Source organism: Palaemon carinicauda, chromosome 26, assembly GCF_036898095.1.
Source record: "Palaemon carinicauda isolate YSFRI2023 chromosome 26, ASM3689809v2, whole genome shotgun sequence".
NCBI classification, from domain to species: Eukaryota; Metazoa; Arthropoda; class Malacostraca; order Decapoda; family Palaemonidae; genus Palaemon; species Palaemon carinicauda.
Window position 1 is genome coordinate 57,652,417 of NC_090750.1, and position 21,969 is coordinate 57,674,385.

At 40.2% G+C, this 21,969-nt stretch overlaps 1 long non-coding RNA gene across 2 annotated transcripts; it reads left to right on the forward strand.

Annotated features, from left to right (window-relative positions):
* Positions 1-1,286: 1,286 nt before the first annotated feature.
* LOC137619517 (uncharacterized) lies at positions 1,287-20,657 on the forward strand. Of its 2 annotated transcripts, XR_011039922.1 has the most exons (3): positions 1,287-1,640; positions 13,210-13,331; positions 20,328-20,657. It is a non-coding gene; the product is annotated as an uncharacterized lncRNA (long non-coding RNA). The 2 variants fall into 2 exon arrangements; XR_011039923.1 differs by lacking the exon at positions 13,210-13,331.
* Positions 20,658-21,969: the final 1,312 nt, after the last annotated feature.

A 21,969-nucleotide genomic window follows, 5' to 3' on the forward strand; every position in this document is an offset into this window, starting at 1 on the left:
AGATGCCTACAGTGGATTAGAGTTGTCAATATCAAATGTCTTCTTGATAAAAGTACAAAATATGTAAACAACTGTTGTAGAGTATGCAGTCTTCACTTTTCTTGCAAGAACTATGACTCCAGATTCCTCAAGACTCAATAAAAATGCATGCAGGTGTGGATGAATATGTTATTGCTATATTATAAAGACGTTGTTATATATTGTAATTTGTTTTATAATACATTTTTATAGTACAGTATTATGGACTGAAAATGTTAGTTATACTAGTAGCTCTTTCCCACTTTCACAGGTAATCCAAATGATACATCTGCAACACCAGCAATAATATACAACTCTGAGTGTAGTACTGCAACATTTGAAAGCATTTTTCTTTTTTAAATCTGGCACAGGTACAGTTCAGTTTGTAGTTTTGGAATCTAATTGTTTTGGTTGAATGACTTCTCTGTGGTTTGTTTCCTAATTGATTTGTGACGTAAATTTTTATTTTCTTTTTATGAAAATTAAGTTAAACCCAGATTTTTGCTTATACAGTATTCTATAAAATACAGCATTGCATTTGTTATAAAAGGATATATTACTTTTATTACTTTATTGTTGTACTTTTCTTAGTTTTATTAACAAACATTGCTTAACCTTTGCCTACTCAGCATGCAAGTTAGGTCTGCTTTTTTCATTTTGATTTCATATTATTAGTTTTAATTATCCCATGCTTTGTTTGCTATTTAAATTCTGATATATGCATGTTTTGTTTGCATGACTTGTATGACTATTGCATGCAAATGAAGCATGTGCTATTTCTTTTACTTTGTTTATGTTCTTTGTAAGAACATTTGTGTACAGTTGCTTAGGTATGTACAGTATACAATCATGAGCACAAACCCCAAAAAAAGAAAAATAGTTACTGTATACTATATTAGTGAAATAATAAGATAATATGAGAATAAGTTTGTTTCACTCTAACTGCCCTCTCAATTTTAGATAAAGATACTTAGCAATTAATGTTACATTAACTGAAGGATTTTACTTAATGATTCAGAAATGCCTAATATATAAGTCATAAACTATGATAGAGCCCTATAATCATGTTAACAAGCAATATTAATCGATTTAGTATTCAATATTTAATAAAGTGAAGTTTACTGCAGCATAAGAATAAATATTAACATTTAAATAAGCCGCGCTACGCCACAGCCGAGTTTTAATTAAGGGCATGAATAATAGATGGCGCGCATTCTGACGGATTGGATGATGTTTTTATTAATGGTTTTAATAGTCAGTTTCCCATCTTTCGTGTATTGTCTTTGGCTTGCATACGAATCCCAAAATCCCCCAAATCAGAAAAGTAGTTCACGATATTGCTACCCTCTTAACGTTAAACAAGCGTAATTATGTATGCATTTAAAGTGTCATTTGTTCAATCTGCACTGTATACCACAGTATCCAAAAGCAAGACACTATTACGTAATGATTTGATTAGAAAAAAATTACTGTTTGCCCATTCCAATAATACTGCCAAAAGTATTGTTCCGCGCTCTGGTGTGTCATTACGTTACCGGTTCCTGTTGGAGAAAGATAGAGCTAGGATTACCTCTCCGTGTTTCGACATTTTCGTTAATTAAGTGTTCGATATTTTTCCAAAGGTTAGTACCCTTAATTTGCATACCAGGTCAGTTATAATGAAGTATCTTTAGAGCTGTTTTCAAATGAAAAATGGATATGTGTGTAGTTTGAGCTAGCTTGCAATATTAGTAGGCCTACTCCGTTTTGAGTCGGCAGTCATAGGCCAAGCCATTATACTAATGGCCTTATTTAGGTCCAAATCTTAATTACTACGCAAGTCCAAGTGGAATACATATTTAATATTAGTTCTAATGGGCTATAGAACTTTGAAACGGTTTAAGAGGCCTCGGATTTAGAAAATTCTCTAATACTTGTAATGTCTTTTTCCATTCTATCTATGAGAAATGTTTTCATTTCGATTTATAAATTGAAATTGTGACTGCTGGGACACAAGTGTTTTGACCAAAACTCAGTTAATTGCGGGGTGGACTTAACTGTAATTGAAAACATAATCGGCAGGCCATTTTTTTTTTCCAATAGGCCTAGATCATCATGATTAAACTCGTGTATCATAGACTATTGAGTAATATTGACATCTTTTTATCTTATGATGCCCAGCTATTAGAAATTGATCAGAATTATTTATTTTCTTACCAACACCCAAATAAATTATGCATAGGTCAAATATTATTTGTTGTTCTACTGTATGTCTACCGAATCTGTGAATTCTGGTGCCTTGCATTATTGTGCCCGCCCAATTGCCCCAGGGTAGTTGTTGATACATATAATCTGTTTAGTGTAGTTGATCCTTGAAAAAACGCAGATTAGGCATAACTTCTTTATGGTAGGTGTAAACCACCCAATGAGGCTTAAGTACTTGCATACAAAACAAAAGGGAGCTACCTTGTGTGTTTTTACAAGATTTACTGCCTTTTTGTACCTTACCACATATCAAAATTACAGTACTTTGTACCTCAACCTAACCTAGGAAATGGGTTCTTACCTAACCAGACTATGAGATCCACCCTGCATTGTGGCTTAAATACTTTCATGCAAAGCCAAATGGAGCTACCTTATGTGTTTTTACAAGATTTACTGCCTTTTTGTACCTTACCACATGTCAAAATTACAGTACTGTATACTTACCTCAACTTAACCTTGGAAATGGGTTTTTACCTAGCCAGACTATGAGATCCACCCTGCATTTTGGCTTAAATACTTTCATGCAAAGCCAAATGGAGCTACCTTATGTGTTTTTACAAGATTTACTGCCTTTTTGTACCTTACCACATGTCAAAATTACAGTACTGTATACTTACCTCAACTTAACCTTGGAAATGGGTTTTTACCTAGCCAGACTATGAGATCCACCCTGCATTGTGGCTCACAATGCTGTAGATAGAATCATATTATGAGGATACATTCCAACTTGGCATACAATCTTGTAGTTAACCTCAAATTACGGAGGTATTTCCTAACTAACCTACTGTACGGCACGCAATTATGGCATACGTTTGGTATCAAGTGAAACTTCCAAATGTTTTATACTATTAGAAAATTTTATGTAATGGCCATTTACTAGAGCCTATGGAGTTACTTAATGATTTATGTGTTTGTAGAAAGTGCTTTTGGAAAAAAAAAATTATAAGCTCTGTTTGCTTGCTTCCTGCTACAGGTAATAAGTGTTTTTAAACACAAGACTTACCCGGTAGTTATATATATAGCTTACGTCCTGACGTCAACGGCAGAAAATTCGAAACTCGCGCCAACCGCCAGTTGGATAGCCAGGTGAACCACCCCTGCACCCTAGCGAGGTACCTGGGAACCATTCCAGTGACCCTCATATATTCCCTGCCGTCGCTAGCGGTGACACGTGAATTCTACTCTGTCATTAATGATCGTTTTTTTTTTGGTGAAGTACAAATTGTTGGTTATTGACTCCCGCTTGTTTTTGATCACGCTTTGGATATTTCTTGGTTTTGTTGGGATTAGATGATTTTTGACCTTTGCTTGTCTTAATTCTCTTTAAATTTTCAAAATGGCCATCCCCCCTATTACTTTTAGGTTATGTGTGACTAGTGGGTGTAAGACCCGTTTGGCTAAAGCCGCTCTTGACCCCCATTCTCTCTGTGTTGCTTGTAGGGGTAAAGAGTGTGATTTAGGTGATCGCTGTGACGAATGTGTTTTGTTGTCAGAGCATGAATGGATTAATTTTGACAAACAAAGGCATAAACTTAAAAGGGATAGATTAAGGCGTAGTTCTTCTCGCTCTTCTAGAGATATTTCCTCCTCCCATGTCATTGATCCTATTCCTTCACCTGTAGTGGTAGATCCTGATCCCACTATTGCAATTGCTAATGAACCTTCCCTTAAGGATATGTTAGTGGCCATTCAAGCTCTTGGCGCTAAGGTTGAATCTTTGGCTGCGGACAGGACACAGTTGATGTCCGATGTGCGTCTTTTGAAAGGTGAAGGTGCAAGTGCAGTGAAGTTAAGTGCAGTGGAGGGTGCTCCTGCTCGTGTCTGTCGTCCTCCTAGTCCTAGACCTCTTCCAAGATCCCCAACCCCTGGGAGAAGGAATGTCGAAAGTTGTAAGGAGTCGAGAGGCTTTATCAAACGAGCAGACGTCCCCTCAAACGTACCTGTGGGCGCCTCCCAGGACGTTCGCCCTTACCATCGGAAAGGTGAGGTTAAGTGTTTTTCGTCGTCTTCGGATGACCCCTTGCCTAAAAGAGGCTGGAAGCTTGCTTCCAGGCCTCTTAAGAGATCCTATGATACGGCCTATCGACGTCCTGTTAGTTCTAAGCCTGGATGCAGTCATTGGGATTCTCCAGAGCCTTTTGAAAGCCCCCCGATCAAACGTACTTTTAGGACTCTGGACGTTTCCAAGGATCCTTCTGGCTCTATTCCGTTTAGAGGTGAGGAGAACGTTATGACCTCATCGCCAATTTTGCAACGTTCGGATCCTGACTTTTTTTTTTCTTCAAGACATGCAAAGCAGGCTCTCTTCCTTTATGCAATCATACCAGCGTAACGAAAAATCTTGTATCAGCGATCGTGATCGGAAAAATGAGCCAGGTCGTGTTCCCGAGTGGCCTCGTACTCGGGGTTCGAAGCTTCCTGCTAGCCGCTTCGAACGGCCTTTAGGAAGCGATCGGTTCTTCTGTTGAACGTGTTCGAGACTGTGTGCCTATGCGTTCTTCTAAGAAGGATGTGGGACGTCCTGTTAAACAGGTTTTTGATCGCCCTTCGATTCAGGCTCTGGAACTTCCTCCTGAACAGGCTGCCGATCCTCAGGTTCAGACTGCCGAACGTCCTTGCAAACAGGCTACCGAACATCCTGTTAAACAGGCTGCCAAGTGTCCTATCCTTCAGGAAGTTTCCCTCTCTGCCAATTACTTTAGTGAGCGTCCTTCAGGTCGCTTTTCTGGGATGGTTACAGTTGAACGAGTCGCTGAAAAACGAGCGATTCGTAGTTCCGATTGCTTGCCATTGGTTGACGGCAAGCATGTTTCTGAATATGATCCTGAACGTCCTTACCCTGGTCATATCTCGGACGTTAGTTTAGACTACGAGGAGGATCCTTATCCTTTTCAAGACATTGATGCAGTTCATGTACAGGAACTTCTTGCCTCCGATCGGACTGATCGCGAGCGTTCGGTTGAGCGACACGCAACTCTGCCGCCTGTTACTGTTCGCAATGAAACTGTTTCTGTTGCGGTTGGCACTCAGATTTTTTCTGATATTGATACCGCTTTCAATCCTTCTGCTCCCGGAGGAACGTTGCTGGAGAATGAAGTAGAAGCGCAGCTTTCACCTTTGGAGTTTGATGACGTTTCAGAAGACGAGGACTCTGTTTCTTTCCGTTATTTGGCTAATCTTAAAAAACTTATGAAAGTTTTTACGGAAGAGTTTTCGGACTTTTTGTGCCTATAGCTCCACGCTCTCCTCCTTCTGAGTTTACCTTAGGGAAAGCCTCTAAGAAAGCCCGTTTTACGAAGATGGTTCTGTCACGTTCGTCCAAGAGAGCTCTGAAATTAATGGGTGACTGGTTACAGTCTAAGAAGGCCTTAGGAAAGACGTCTTTTTCCTTTCCTCCAGCTAGACTGGCTTCGAGGTCGAGCATCTGGTATGAGACGGGAGAAGTTCTCGGCTTGGGGATTCCTGCCTCTGCCCAGGGAGATGTCTCAAGCCTCGTAGACGCTCCTCATCGGTCGGCCATGAGGAAGACCAAAATTTTTTGGTCCACTTCAGAGATGGACCACCTTCTCAAAGGAGTGTTTAGGGCCTTTGAAGTTTTTAACTTCCTAGACTGGATGCTGGGGGCCTTGGGTAAGAAAGTTGAGGCTTTTAAAGAGGGGGATACCTCTGCCCTGGTCCATTTGATGTCGTGCATGGACAAGGCCTTAGGGATGGCGCTAATGAGCTGGCAGCTCTGTTTTCCGCAGGCATCCTTAAGAAAAGAGACCAACTTTCCTCTTTTCTTTCGCCGGGGGTGACTCCCTTCCAGAAGTCCGAACTCTTATATGCTCCTCTTTCTCCGTTACTGTTCCCGCAAGAGCTTATCAGGGAGATCTCTGCTGCTTTAGCTCAGAAGGTCACTCAGGATCTTGTCTCCAAGTCTGCTAGAAAGGTTTTACCTTCCTCTTTTGTCAGCCGCAAGTCTAAGGAAGATTCTTTTCCTAAGTTTTCCCAGCCCTTTTGGGGAAGATCTTCTAGTAGGGGTAGCTCCAGACCTGATGCTAGAAGGAGTAAGAGAAGAGGTTCCAGGGCAGGGTGAAGCAGAGTCTGACTGCTTTCACCTTCAGGCAGTGGGTGCCAGACTCCTCAAATTCTGGTAAGCGTGGGAGAAGAGAGGGGCAGACCAATGGTCTATTCAGATCTTGAGGGAGGGTTACAAGATCCCCTTTCTAGGGAGCCCTCCCCTGGTCTCAGTGCCCGTGGATCTCTCTCCCAGATACAGGGAGGAGGCAAAGAGACAAGCTCTTTCGAACCAAGTGTCTCTTATGTTAGAGAAAGGGGCCATAGAGAAGGTTCAGGATATCCGTTCACCTAGTTTCTACAATCGGCTATTCCTGGTACCCAAGAACTCGGGGGGGATGGCGTCCAGTTCTGGACGTGAGTGCGCTGAACAGGTTCATCATCAAAACGAAGTTTACCATGGAGACTTCGAAGTCAGTGTTAGCAGCAGTAAGGACGGACGACTGGATGGTCTCATTGGACCTTCGGGACGCCTACTTCCACATCCCCATCCATCCGAGCTTCAGACCCTACCTCAGGTTCGTTTTCATGGGAGACGTCTTCCAAATCAGAGCCCATGCTTCGGTCTTTGCACAGCACCTCAGATCTTTACGAAGATCATGCTGAATGTAGCAAAGATCTTACATTCAAGGGGCATAAGAGCCTCTCTGTATCTCGACGACTGGCTTCTCAGAGCGCACTCTTACGATCGCTGCCTGAAGTATCTTCAGACTACCTTGGACCTTGCGGAAGAACTTGGTCTCCTGGTAAACAAGGAAAAGTCTCTCTTGGTTCCATCTCAAGAGATTCTATATTTGGGGATGACGATACGGAGTCAGATTTTTCGGGCTTTTCCGTTTCCCTCAAGGATAGAGCAAGCCAAGTTGAAACTGAGTTCGTTTCAAAGCAAGCAAGTTTGCACAGCAAGGAAATGGATGAGTCTGATTGGAACCCTCTCCTCCTTGGAGCAGTTCGTTCCACTGGGAAGGCTGAACCTTCGTCCTCTCCAGTTCCATCTCAACAGCCATTGGGACAAGGAGAGGGACTTAGATTCGATTTCCATTCCTATCACGAACCCCATCAAAGTCTGCCTTCGGTATTGGGAGGAATCAGGCAAGTTCCAGGAGGGCCTCGATTTGTCAATGAAAAGCCCAGATCTTGTGTTATGCTCCGACGCCTCGGACATGGGATGGGGAGCGACTCTAGACAAATTAGAAGTCTCGGGTCTTTGGACAGAACCCCAGGAGTTATTGGCAGTGCTTTTAGCCCTCAGAGGTTTCGAGGCTTTAGTCACCAAGAAAGTAGTTCAGGTCAATTCGGACAACACGACAGCATTGGCGTACATCTCGAAACAAGGGGGAACGCACTCGATTTCTCTGTACGAGACGTCAAGGACTCTCCTGATGTGGGCAAGAGAGAGAAATATCTTTCTTCTCACGCGTTTCATTCAAGGGGAGAAAAACGTTATGGCAGACAGTCTCAGCAGACGGAATCAGATCCTTCCAACAGAGTGGACCCTCAACCTTCAGGTGTGCAAGAGCCTGTGGCGCCTTTGGGGTTGTCCTTGCATAGACCTCTTCGCAACCTCAAAGATGAAGAGGCTAGAGGCTTATTGCTCCCCTGTTCCAGATCCAGAAGCAGTCCACATAGACGCGTTTCTTTTGGACTGGTCCAATCTAGAGCTCTCTGCATTCCCTCCTTACAAGATCCTGTACAGGGTAATACAGAAATTTGTGACATCCAAAGGAACCAGGATGACCCTTGTGGCTCCCTATTGGCCGTCAAGAGAATGGTTCACAGAGGTACTGGAATGGGTGATAAACACCCCAAGAATTCTTCCTCTAGGAGCAGATCTTCTCAGACAACCCCACTTGGGAAGATTGCATCAAAATCTCCACGCTCTACAGCTGACTGCCTTCAGACTATCGAGAGACTTACTAGATCTAGAGGTTTTTCGAAGGAGGCAGCTCAAGCTATTGCGAGAGCAAGAAGGACTTCGACCATCAAGGTCTCTCAATCTAAGTGCAAGGTTTTCAGAGAGTGGTGTAGAGTCAACTCTCTTTCCTCATCCAGTACCTCTGTAGCTCAAATTGCAGATTTTCTGCTTTACCATCGAAGGAAATGCAATTTCTCCTCCTCTACTATCAAAAGCTATAGGAGTATGTTAACCACTGTATTTAGGCATAGAAGCCTTGACCTCTCTGACAATAAGGATCTACAAGAGCTTCTCAAGTCTTTCGAGACTTCAAAACGTCGGATCCAAGATTCTCCAGCCTGGAATCTGGATATTGTTTTGAAATTTCTCATGAGCGACAGGTTTGAGCCACTGGGTTCAACTTCCTTGAAAGACCTCACTATGAAGACTTTATTTTTGGTCAGTCTTGCGACGGCCAAAAGAGTGAGCGAGATCCATGCGTTTAGCAAAAATGGCAAAGCTGTCTGTTCCTTGCAGTTAGGCTTTCTTGCCAAAAACGAACGCCCTTCTCAACCTTGGTCTTAAGCGTTCAAGATTCCAAATCTTGCAGATCTGGTTGGAGATGAGGTAGAAAGAGTCTTGTGCCCAGTGAGAGCTCTAAGATGCTACTTGGAAAGAACGAGAGATTTACGAGGCAAGTCTGAATCTTTGTGGTGTTCAGTCAGGAAGCCCTCTTTACAGATGTCTAAAAACGCCTTGTCTTATTTCATCAGGCTTTTAATTAGGGAAGCTCATATTCATTGTAATGAATCAGACCTTGGGCTTTTAAAGGTCAAGTCACATGAGGTCAGAGCGGTGGCAACGTCGGCTGCTTTCAGGCAGAACAGATCTCTGCAAAGCATATTGGACACGACCTTCTGGTGGAGCAAATCCGTGTTCGCGTCGTATTATTTGAAAGTTGTTCAGACTTGTTATGAGGACTGTTTCACTCTGGGTCCATTCGTAGCAGCGAGTGCAATAGTGGGTGAAGGATCCACCACTATGTTCCCATAATCCCAATAACCTTTTCTTCTCTTGGTACTTTTAATTGTTTTTATGGTTGTTTGTGGAGATTATGTCAGTCTTCCACAATCATTGATTTTGTCAGGTGGTCATGTTTGTGTCATGAGAGCACCCAGATTTGGTTATTGGAGGAGGTTCTGTCAGGATGAGGTTTTGACACCGGTTTGACAGTCCCTTCGAGATCTTCAGCCCCCTGGGAGGATCGCTGGATCTCATAAGGCTAGCAGACATAATGAGGCAGAGTATCATTGAAGTCAGCTTCCTTATCAGGTACGAACCCTTAAGTTTTGTTTTAATTAACTCTTAAGTAGAATTCCAGATTTGCTAGCTGTCTCTAACCCTCCACCAAAGGTGTTAATCAGCTATATATATAACTACCGGGTAAGTCGTGTTTAAAAATGATATTTTCATTAATAAAATAAATTTTTGAACATACCCGATAGTTATATATAATTTTAGTCCCACCCTCCTCCCCTCTAGAGACTAGAGGCATGGAATATATGAGGGTCACTGGAATGGTTCCCAGGTACCTCACTAGGGTGCAGGGGTGGTACACCTGGCTATCCAACTGGCGGTTGGCGCGAGTTTCGAATTTTCTGCCGTTGACGTCAGAATGTAAGCTATATATATATATATAACTACCGGGTAAGTATGTTCAAAAATTTATTTTATTAATGAAAATATAATTTTATTGGGAACAGAATCTATTTATATCGGCATTTAATCAAGGTGACTGATATTCATTAGTATTATTTAGGGTTTAGTAAGTTATATCACCTTATTTTGAAATAATTTGAGCGTACATTAACATACGTCTATTGACTTATAAAGAGATAACGTAAACGCAAGCTGGAACGATAATTGAATTATTAACAAGGTGGCTACGGAGGTAACAATAGGTAAGTGAAGATGAGTCAAGTCCAAGTCACGTTTGTCCTTGGATATCTGATCATAGAATGTTTTGCTGCTATGGTCCACATGTTTTTCATCATCACTGCTAGAACTTTTCACACTTTGGTTTGTTGTAATTGTTTGTTTATATGAAGAGTGGAAGTTCCTTGAAAGATTTAACATGGAGAAATTATCCTTTTTTAAAAATCCTAATGTGTTGCGTGACTTTGTGAGGTTAACTGGAGCTTGCCCATTTAACAGGTGCTTCTGATATACCAGGGGTAAATAATCCTGCAGGGATCGAACATCTGTACTTTGCCTATGGGGTGGGTGGAGGAGTTCAGGACGATTAGTCCGTATTATTTTCAGTTGTGAACATGTTAGGCCAAATGAAGTTTAGGCCTCGAGCTTTTAGGCTGAAGGGACAAAAATATGGTTTATACTGTATTTAGGAACAATGAATTATAATTGAACTAAATATTTACTTTTACGGGTTTATTTCTCGCCTTCCATCAGACACTAAATTCTGTTCAGGCGGGCCTCGGTGTGTGAAAATAATTTCTTTCCCGTTAATAATTTGCTCTGTATCTTATCAGTTATTTCGCTAGCATTTCTATTCAGGCTTAATAGTTTTCAGGTTACTATTATAACACTTACTAAAATGATAAGTCTTCAGTTTTTCTTGAAAGCTGCCACATTTTCGCTATTCTTGTCATCAAGTGGAAGGTCGTTGAAGAGTCTCGGTGCAGCATAACTAAACGTTCTTCCTCCTATTGCATGATTCACACTGATTTCGAATAGTCTATGTGGGTCATCGGCATGTCTAACTCTTACAGCAGCGCTGGTGGCTTGAGGATAGGGGACCAAGCAATCACGAAGATATTTAGGCTTATCACTTGTAATTGCTTTGTGAGTCAACAAGCAAATCTTAAATTCAATTCTAGCCTTAACCGGTAATAAATGTAAATCGATCAGTGCAGGAGTTATTCTCTCCCATAGTTTAATGCCTTTTATCAGTCTAGCCGACCGGTTTTGAACATTTTGATGCTTAATTGGAAAATTGACGTTAATATATGTCAATATGGGGCTATAAGCTGATTGCATGCAGCCAAAAGTTGAGAAGTTTTTAATTCTTGATTGTTATACTGATCCCATATTGTCTTTGCTCATATGTGGCTCTCTTCTCTCGCAAACAAACATTATCTCATTGCTTCTCTGTTATGGCTAATGGTGCTTAGACATGCTGCACATAAATTTTTGGCGTGGGTCACTATTAAAGTATCATAATTACCTATAATTTATATCGCCATCAATTGTTTCTATTTCCCTGCCACCTTCCATGCCTCCTCTCTTTATGGGTTGTGAATATATCTATTTTTTCTATTAATGACAAGATTAGAGCAAAACTTTAGCAGAAATGTCTTCATGAAGTCTGGTTATTTAGGCTGTGGATTGCTTATGCCCTTAGACGTTTCGGTTGCTTGTTTGGATGTTATAGACTAAATAACTTGTGGCCAGTACCACCTGTTGGGTTTAGTTTGATTTATATACCCATCTCCCTTTCCCTTAGTCACTGAATGATTGTCTTTTCTCATCCTTGGCACTGGGATGCCAACAAAGGAATGCACTGCACAGCCCGACAGTTACCCCTACCTTCCGAATTAGGCTAGGCACTAGAGGGTAGGATACACAGTACCGCCTCCGCTCTGTCCACAGATGGTGCCAGGGATAATTTCTTTTACGTGGATCAAGACTGTCTGGATCTTGACCCACTCTCCGCTTCCCAAGTGTACGTTCCCAGATCTAATTCTGAATTTTAGCGTTTCTATTCTAGGGAAAGAGAACAACTGCCACTATCCTACTGGTTATCAAACACCCTCACATATGTGGAACAAAGAGGCTCAAGGGTTTCATAACCTGTAGGACTTGGCCATGGTCGCATTTCTGTCAAGAGAATCACAGCATAAGCAGTTGTTCATAAGTCCTGTAAATTTTAGAAGTAAATGGACTCTGGTTGGATAGATCCCTGCTGCCAGTCCACAAATGTTGTGGCTGAAATGTTCCCTTTTACACTTAACTAGGTCTGGAACCTTATGGGTTGGAGCTTGTAGGGAGAATTTGGAGATAGTGAATGTTCAGATCCACTGCCTTTGATTGGTTGCAATGTAATAGCCCCACCAGGGACTGAGCACAAGCACCGTTGATCAGGGAAAAGATATTTGTTACAGCCATGGCCCTCCCCAGTCTTTTTGTGACACAACAGGAAGATCTTTGCCTTTGGAGAGCTGTTCACTTATGCTAGGAGAGAGAATGGAGCTTCTGACCCTGGTTATCCTGCAGGCTCATCAATCGGAGGAAGATCCCACTATGGAGAGCAGGCCAACACTGATCCCATAACCATAGGCCTGATATGTTAAAGAAATATGATTCCCTTGGAATTCACCAGTGCATGAGCCTAGTATTTCAGATGCTACCGAGACACTGGTAATAGGAAATGGGCCGAGTACCCGCTCAATTCAGGTGAAGGTGAAACGTCTACTTTTCTAATCTTTATTAGACTGAGAAATACTCGGGGGAGTCCTAATTTTAGTGATATCCTGATCTGCACCTCTTGAGAAGTTCCTAAAGAGATGATTTGACTTGGCTCATCTGTAAAGTTTCTGTACATCCCAGGAGACATCCTCTGGTTCAACTTCATAAGGGATGTCTGTACCCGTTTACCACTCTCAGTGATGGGGATTGTAGGTTGGTGGACACAAAGTAGTAATTTAATTTTGTACCTGGCATAATTGAATCTGTAGATATTAGGCCACTAAGGATAGGAAATAGATGATTATTTATCATTGTGCAATGAAAAATGACAATAGAAAATTCAGATGTTTTTGAAACTACTTCAATCTGCCCATTAATACAGCGAAAAAGTATCATTGCTTTTTCAAAGGTACTTAAAAGAGCAAGAACCTCTTGTTTTATAAGTTTAGAATATACAAGATGGTGGGAGAATTTTTGAAATATTCTTGCAAATATGTTTTTTTCATCAGGTGCATCTTGGGCAATGATCTATAGGAGACTGAAAATGGAAGTTTAAAAAAAAAAAAAGCTAGTCTTCAATGGGAATATACTCTATAAAAACCAGCTGGCTGCAATAACTGGGCTTTTTAAGGTAAGGTTAATGTAGAGCATTGTTTGTTAAATTGTACTGTTGTTACAAAAAAAGTTGTTAGTTCGAGGTCAAATTGACCTTCAAGTAAATTAAAACTGAAATACCCCTATTATAGAATGAGTTAAGATATAAATGTTCCTTCACAAATACAAACATTTGTTCTTTACGTAGGAAAGGTGATTCAACACAAGCTGGTTTCGCCATAAGTTGCACGAGGTGTCGGTTACCCTCCACTAGTTACCAGGGGAAACTCAGCCCACCTGTTCATACACTCGCTGAGTAACTGAGCACACTTATGATTTGGCTACGGTTGAGTGAAGATGCGCATGTGTCTCTCCAGGATTTTCCTATTAATTGGCTATACTAGCTTTGCTTCCCTTTTCTTTTTCAGGTAGAGCTGTTGCTTGACAGCTGCAAACCATGCATGTTTAATCTGACGTACCTGGTTACACTTGTGGTACCTTTATATCAAACAAGGAGATAGATCCTTAATGGCTTTGTCCTTCATGCAGAGGGCACTTCCTGCTCCGATTGTGGGAGGTGGTCATATTCCCAGTGGGAGCGGTACAGTAGGTGCAGTAAGTATTAGTCTAAAAGGGATTCTTTGACTTCAAGTTCATCCTTGAAGTTGAAGTCCTGACTTCATGGAGAGGGTTGTGAAGGCTACTTTGCACAAAGCAGTCACATCCCTACTTCATGCCTGAAGGTTATTCAGCTTTTCCTCACTCAGAGAGGATTTTTGCACCGTGGCAGAACAAGTCTGTATACCTCACGTTCTCCATTGCGGTCTACGGCAAAGTGGCCAATCTTTTGTAGCTGGAGACCAGTTATCGTCCTCTCCATTGAACAAGTTTGTTTGTCAAATTTCAGGCTGGAAACTGTACGGTCTGTGCTCTCTTCCATTAGAGAGGGAGACTTCATGCTCTCAGTAGAGCTGAAGGATGCATACTTTCAAGTGCATGTCTATCAGACCTCTTGGAAGTACCTTCGCTTCTCCCTTAATGGTACAGTGTTTCAGTTCAAGACTGTTTTGGACTGTTTATTACTCTTCAGGTGTTCACTTGGGTGATCAACACAGTAGGCACTTGTCCCACTTGCGAGGGATACATTCTCTGATGCATCTCAATGATTGGTTGATCCTGGCCTTGTCAAGGAAGTAGTTGCTTCAGGATTGAGAATGTATCCATGCACTTTTCTTGATCAGGAGTTTGTGGTAAACTAAGAGAAGTTGTCTCATATCCAAAAAGAGGGCGAAGTACATAGGCGTGTTCATAAATCTGGCAGCAGTGAGTCTCTCTCATAGACAATTGCATCAGTAAGCTCAGGGAACTGTTCAGGACACTTGTTCCAGCTCAGCAATGGCAATATCTTGGGCATCTGTCCTAATTGAAGAAACATTTTCTTCTTGGGCATGTTTAGAGAGTCCTACAGTATTGCCTTAAGGATTACTGAGTAGTTAAGTGAATCCCAAATCCTTCCTGTGCTAGTGTCACAGGAGGTCCCGAACGATCTTTCCTGGTGGCTCGATGAGAACAACCTCCCCTTGGGGAGTCCCACTCAACTTCTCGCCTCCGGGTCTACAGTACATCTGTTCTCGGATGCATTGAAGGAGGGACAACCTGGTCGTGTCAGGAGTGTAATCTTAGGAAGACAAGCATCCACATATTGTTCTCGAGATGTGAGCAGTATTCCTAGCCTGCAAGCCTTTCAAGAACATTTAAGGAGGCACCTTGTAGTGCTAATGAGGGACAGCTCAAGTGTAATAGCCGACGTCAACAGGCAAGGAAGCATGGTGGCATTTCACTCTTGTAGAGTTGTCAGCAAGGAACATTCCAGACAAGAGAAATATCCTAGCAGGCACACTTGGACGTCAGGGGCAGGATGTAGGAGCGATATCCTCTCATGGCGAAAAGGCCTCTTGCCCTGTGGGGCTCTCCGGGATATGTATATTCACCTTACGGCTAAACAGGAAGCTCACGTCTTCTGCTCCCCCATTCCAGACCCATAGGTAGTGTTCGAGGACCCTTTCCAACACTTGGGGTCACCTGTGTATCTGCTCCTATCACCCCGTTTAGCATGATTCGGCTAGTAATTAAGTGTAGATTGTGCCAAGAATCAGAATAACCCTAGTAGCTCCTAGGTGGCTACATGTCGAGTGGTATCCTGATCTACTTTCTCTTCTGGTTGAGGTCCCGAGAGAACTAGCCCCTTAGCCTACTCTTAACTGTTAACTGCACCGAGTCGTCTTTTCACGGGTTTAGACTATCCAGACCCTCCTCAAGTGAAAGGGTTTTTGCGATGCACTGCACAGATGTCTGGATACCTCCAGAGGTCCTCGACAGATGTCTACCAGGCTAATTGGGCCCCCATCTACGGTTAATATCATAGAATGTGATATTTTTACGGTCGGAGCAGCTTTAGCACACATCAGAGTTCCTTGTCTTCCAACGCTGGGAGACGCATGTCTTGGTTGCAGCTTGTCAAAGGCTGCCGCTCAGCCTGGGGTATGATCTTTCAACTGAAGGGTACAGATGTTTTAGCCCCCTGGGAGTTGTCAATACTCGTGAGGAGCTTCAAGCAGTCTTGCCCATCCTGGAACCTCAGGTCCCCAGAATGTGATGTGAAGTCTTCAAGGCTCTTATGCATACACCATTTGAGCTCATGAGCAGGTTATCAGACAGAGATATGAGACTCAAAACTGTCTTCTTGCTAGTCTTAGTGTTATGTTAAAGTAGGTTATTTAATTGTTTATAAATAAATTCGGTCTTCGGCAGGAGTAAAAGTTAACTGCCCTTTTCATAAGAGTTCGGTGATAACCTTCGCTCCTCCTCGTCGTTAATTAGTGAATTGCCATTAACTCTTTTGTTTATTTTTCTTTCCGAGTGTTTGGTGTTTAGTGAGAGCCGTGGACGAGACTACTGCTGCCTGGAATGTTCAGTTCGGACCGTGCCTTGATCACAGACGTATATCCTAATTCAGCAGCCATTGGTAGACGCCTCTTTTATTCCCTCATAAGGAATTGTGCCTTTGGAGGATTATTTCGCTGGTGTCTTTGAGCCACCCGCGGTAAATTGTACACTTCTTGGGATCACGGACCACGTATGCAGGGGTTTTGTCACCTGCGATAGCCACCTCGCTTGTTACGTCCTGCAAGTGTATGTGTCACTTGCGTCCTTCGCTTGACGTTGTTTTCCCCGCCTGAGGATTCTGCGGGAAGACGGTGCCGTCGTTCCGTCCCGGCACTGTTGGAGGTACTATTGCCGTGATCCAAGAGCGTCATCACAACTGTTACGCTGCTCGTCTGTGGACCAAGGGTCCGTGAGGAGGAACGTAGGGAGGCATTACCCAGGTAAAGTTACGATCTTTTCATTATCGTTATGGATATGCCCAGTCCGTTTTCCTGGTGTTAATGATACTCCCTCTGATGCTGACGAATGTTCGTCCCCTCTCTGTCGTCTGATCCCTGTATGGATAAGTACTGTTGAGTTATTTCACAGATAGATAATACAGTGTTGGGTTTTTTTTACATGTATATATAAATTATGACTCTGCATAATTCTTTTGTGAAGGTATCCAAGTGTTTATGCATTTAGTATGTGGCATGTGTATTTGTATGCTGCCTTGTGTTATGTTTTATTATTTGGTATTTGGTTTAGCTTTAAACGTTTGTGTGTAGGTAGGTAATTTTAAGGTTTTCTGCCTTTTCATTTCTCCTGTCTTCCTTATTCCTATATGTTTAGTAATAGGGTAATGGTTTGTTGATATTTGTGGGCCCGGCTTAATATATGAGCCATACTTTTTATCTGTTTAGTTTTTCTTTGTTAGGGTTAGGATTATTAGATATAGGTCAACCTTGTGTATTTAGAGGACTCTGTATAGCCTATTAGTCCTCCAGGACATTTTTGTTTACTCATTGTTGTTTGTCTTAGGAGCTTTTTGTGACACCTGGTGCAAGGTTGAATTTATTTAAGTGTATTGTAATAAATATTGTTAGATTTTTCCAGTGTTTTTGTTCTGTCTTCCCTCAATTCACCGTGTTACATAAATAATGTACTGCCTACGATTCCTTTAAAAAATCAAAGTTTAAAGAACCAGAACTACGGCCTACACAGGTCGTAACACTTAGCATCAGCAAAGAGTGTGATGTAAGGATGTCTCCTTTATGTTGTGCTGGAGTTTGTGGCCACGATTCAGAATCCAGATGTGTATGACCCCAGGATTGAATTGTTCTCCATCCCCTCCCTCTAGATGGTGTTGGGTGCTGATGAAGACGAGATGCTCTTGTGTCCTGTAAGGTTACTGCGGTGTTATCTGAACAGAACCCTACATATCAGGCCTGAGTGTAGGAGAGACTGTATTAGCACTGGCAGCTCCAAGAAAGAGGGGTTAGGAATACAATCTCCTTCTGGTTTCATGAGACAATCCAGGGAGCCTAAATCTCATCTGATGAGTGTCGAGGCGCCAGCTAGGATTAGTGGACATGAACTCAGGGGTAGCCTATTGTCCCTCTCTCATTTAGGAGAATCCTGTTCGTGGGCGAGGTTTTAATGACAAGTGCCTGGAAGAGGCAGACCACCTTTACGTCCTATTATTTGAGAGATTGTACCCACAAGTCCCTTGACACTTTTATGCTTGGACCTGTGGTGATTGCTCAATCCGTTGTGTAGTAAGCCCTGTTCCTTACAAAGATAGATTGCATCTTGTCTATGTTAACATTACTGACTCAAGTCAGGAATGAATGTAGTATACATGGCTCTTCTTCTTCATTTTTCTGCCCCTCTCTTGGGGTAAGCAGTTGAAATGTTACAAGCTGGTAGGAATATATGCTGGTAAGTTGCAGTTGCTCCATTTTTTAAAACTAGTGTATCTCTCCATCCCCCGTGCAAAATGAGGCACTGTGAATTTAATACTCTCTTCATATGCCTATTATTCAATTCACTTGAAATTTTTCCCTGAGGAGGAAGGGTTTCTTTGATTTTGATACAGTATATTATGTGCACCTGAGGTCCTGTCATTCTTGTCATAAGGAGATAGGGGTGGTGGTGTTTTTGCTTCGCTCTCCTCGTACTAAGTGTTAAATATATTGAGAGGAGTTAAAAGAATGTTTGATTTAAGGGGACATCCTACTCTCCAAACAGTGAGGCATCCTAATAAGTGTTAAATATATTGAGAGAAGTTAAAAGAATGTTTGATTTAAGGGGACATCCTACTCTCCAAACAGTGAGGCATCCTAATTAAAGGACGAGGGTTTGTAAGTCGCATAGGAACATGTATAAGATTTTAAAAATAATTTTGATTTTGCATAGCCATATAACCCCGAATTCTTTAATGACTTCCCTCCTCAAACTACCCTTTTAAGTCATGTTTTAAAGTTGCAAAATGAATAGAGAACCAACTATGAGGGGTGACAGGGCTTTGTTTAGCACCCTCACTAGTTGGACGACTGCTCAACATCCATTTTAATGACTGATTCTATCTCGATAAGTCATCTCTCTAATTAAAGGACTCTGGTTTGTATGGCTAAGAAACATAACACATTTTTTTTAAAATTTGATAGTTATTGATGCGATTATATAAATTTTTTTTCAATCCTCCTAATATCAATAAAGAAATCTATGAAAAAGATACTAGCAATTCACTAAGAGGAATATAGTAAAAGACTTAATTGCTGGTCCTATGGTGATAATCATTTTTAAGGTTGCAGTATAGATGGCTTAACCTAAGCCATTGTTTGTCATGAGATTATTTGATGTAGTATATAACCTGAGAATAGATTTATACAAGGAAGTAAATACTGAGAGTTTGCAATTGAGATTCGGTGACGTAAACACTACAATAGTCAAAATGATGATTTTGTTTTTTCATCTAAAATACTGTAAGTAATTAGACCAGAAAACGATAGGTCTGTGAATGGACAAAGGCAGGATGGGTGGGCCAATGAATAAAGTCAGGATTATATAATAATGGACAAGGTTGGATAAATTTTTCATTGATTTAAGTTAACATTGGCTAATCATTGGCAAAAGACATATATTGTTGTGTGTTTAGTAATGTTTAAGATGTGATTCTGGTAAGACCAAGCTGTGAGATTGTGGTGTTTAGGCTACTTCATGGATGAAGTATATGCAGTAAGTCAAAACCAATAACGTTGAATAAGCTCGTCAGTAATCTAATCGAGACCTGGTTAGGGAGTCAAAGGAGTGTGAGATAAGTTTTCCATAGTTCGAGATAAGATGGTGAATCTGAGTAGATAAAGCTGGTTCATTAATTGAAAGTTAACCAGAAAGTCCCTCTAGATGAATAGATTAGTATGGTAGGACAGCTTGAGTAAGTTTGGAGTTAGTTTATGGTGAATCCATACAATATAATGAAAATTTAATGTCATTTCAATTACGACAATGATGCATATACTTGGGAAGTTGCTGGTCATTTATTTTTATAGGAGAGTGAAACCCTAAATTGATAATTCATTTGCACAGTACTATACTCTAGTATAATAAGCTAGAAACTATCAATGTTACTGTGTCAATAAATCCTGTTTTTGCCCAGAATTCATACATATTTTTATATAAGTATTGTGTGTGCTTTAATAAGTATCCTCTGAGGTGTAAGGTAGAATGTTTTATCCAGGTAATTATTATTTATTGAATATATATTGTAGAAAATTACTGGGATTGAAGGATTAGGGAAGCTTCTATTAGTCAGTGGATTACCAGAGGCTAGTCATTAGATTAATGTAGAATTATTTCCTTGTTAGGATTTAGGAGGTAGTACTTAAATCCACTTTACAAGATATAATTCTAGATGTAATACCATTGCAAATGTTGTTGACACGTCTAGTCCTTAAATCTACCATTTTATATTTGATTCATTGACTATCTTATATGTTAGTTTATTATACTAAGTATTTTACTAAAAGTCTTGATATTAAAGTGCATAGTAAGATATTTAGATAAGACTTATATCTGTAAAATAACATGTTTTATTTATTTTCAGACTAGAATCACCGGAAAAGGAAATTTATCATTAACTGCAGATATGGGCTAACAATGAAGATCAACAAGTAATCTTGGATTTACTGCAGAAAAAAAAAATCTGCAAAGTTTGAGGAAGAAAAAATATTAGTTTGATGAAGTTCCGATTTCAAGAGGAGTACCGAATATTATCGACTGAAGGAGCCAGTCTATCATCGCGCTTTTCAGCAGTATTTAAATATTTTTATGAGAAATATCATTACAAATAATTTGAAATGCTCAATTAACCAGCTACTGAGTTTTTAGGGGATTGTTACAATGGTCACTCCATTTATATATCACAGGTTCAATAGCAATCACTAATTGAAGATAAAAAAAGAGTAAAGTTACTGTTAATAAGTAACAATTTTAGACAAAAACGTTATTACCAGAATTATTAAAGTTTACCAAAGTTTATTTATGGAAGCTATTAATATGATTATTAAAACTACTGTATTGACTTGTACTCGGTCCAGTAACAGGCATCTTATTCGCTATTAATCTTTACAAAGTCAGTGCATATATATCTAAACTTAGCTACTTTTTATTCTATACATAATTACTGTTAAAAATACATTTAATGTTATTATTTCTAGTAAATTCGAAGCATAAAGTCAGTGGATATATATCTAATTTTAGTTGTTTTTTCAATTGTTACATCATTACATTAAAAGAACACACGTGATGCTATCATTTCTAGTAAATTAAAAGCACTCAGAATTCAACTTTGAAAATGAGGTCCAGATCAACATTTATGATGGTGTTTGAGTTTCCAATTAAAAATTCAGATTGCAAATTCCTAATTATTTTGATATCAAACAAGCAAAATCATTCGTTTAATTGCCTGGAAACTAGTTTGCGAGTATACCGAGGGATAATGGATGCTTATTACCACTTTAAATAGTCAGAATTATCATAGATAATGTTAAATGAATTGCTATATAATGTGCTAATTGTAAATGTTTTTGAAAAACGAGGAAATTGAACATTAACAACCAATTCAGACCAAGAAATGTAAACGTGGAAGGACTTCATAGAAATTTGATGTTAGTTTTCAATTAATTAGCCTTAATTATCATAAATAATGTGAAATGAATTAGTATATAATGTCTTAATTGTAAATGTTTTTGAATAATGAGGAAATTGAGCATTAACAACCGATTCAGACCAAGAAATGTAAATGAAGAAGGACTTCGTAGAAATTTAAAGCTAGTTTCCAATTCTTATCAACCAGATGTTGAATCAAATCAAATGTAAATTTCCTCTGGACATTTCAACATACTTCTATATCGTATCATTTTTAGAACTGTTAAAAGACTGCAAACATGTTATATAACTGTGTGACTGAAGGAAAATTAATATTAATCATTTTAGCAGTTGATTTTAATTCATTCTATAATTGCAAGTGAATATAACCTAAACTAACAATTTTCATTATGAATATAATTTCATTTATTACACTGGCATCTAATTATTAGCAATTCTCTGAATTTTCTTTAGACATATATATTCTCTTGAAAGGTATAAGCAGATTTGCTTAAAATAGAAGCTATTGGACTCAGAAGTCTACCTCTCTAATTATACACATCTTATCACATCATAAGTCTCTTCCAAGTCTTGGGGAG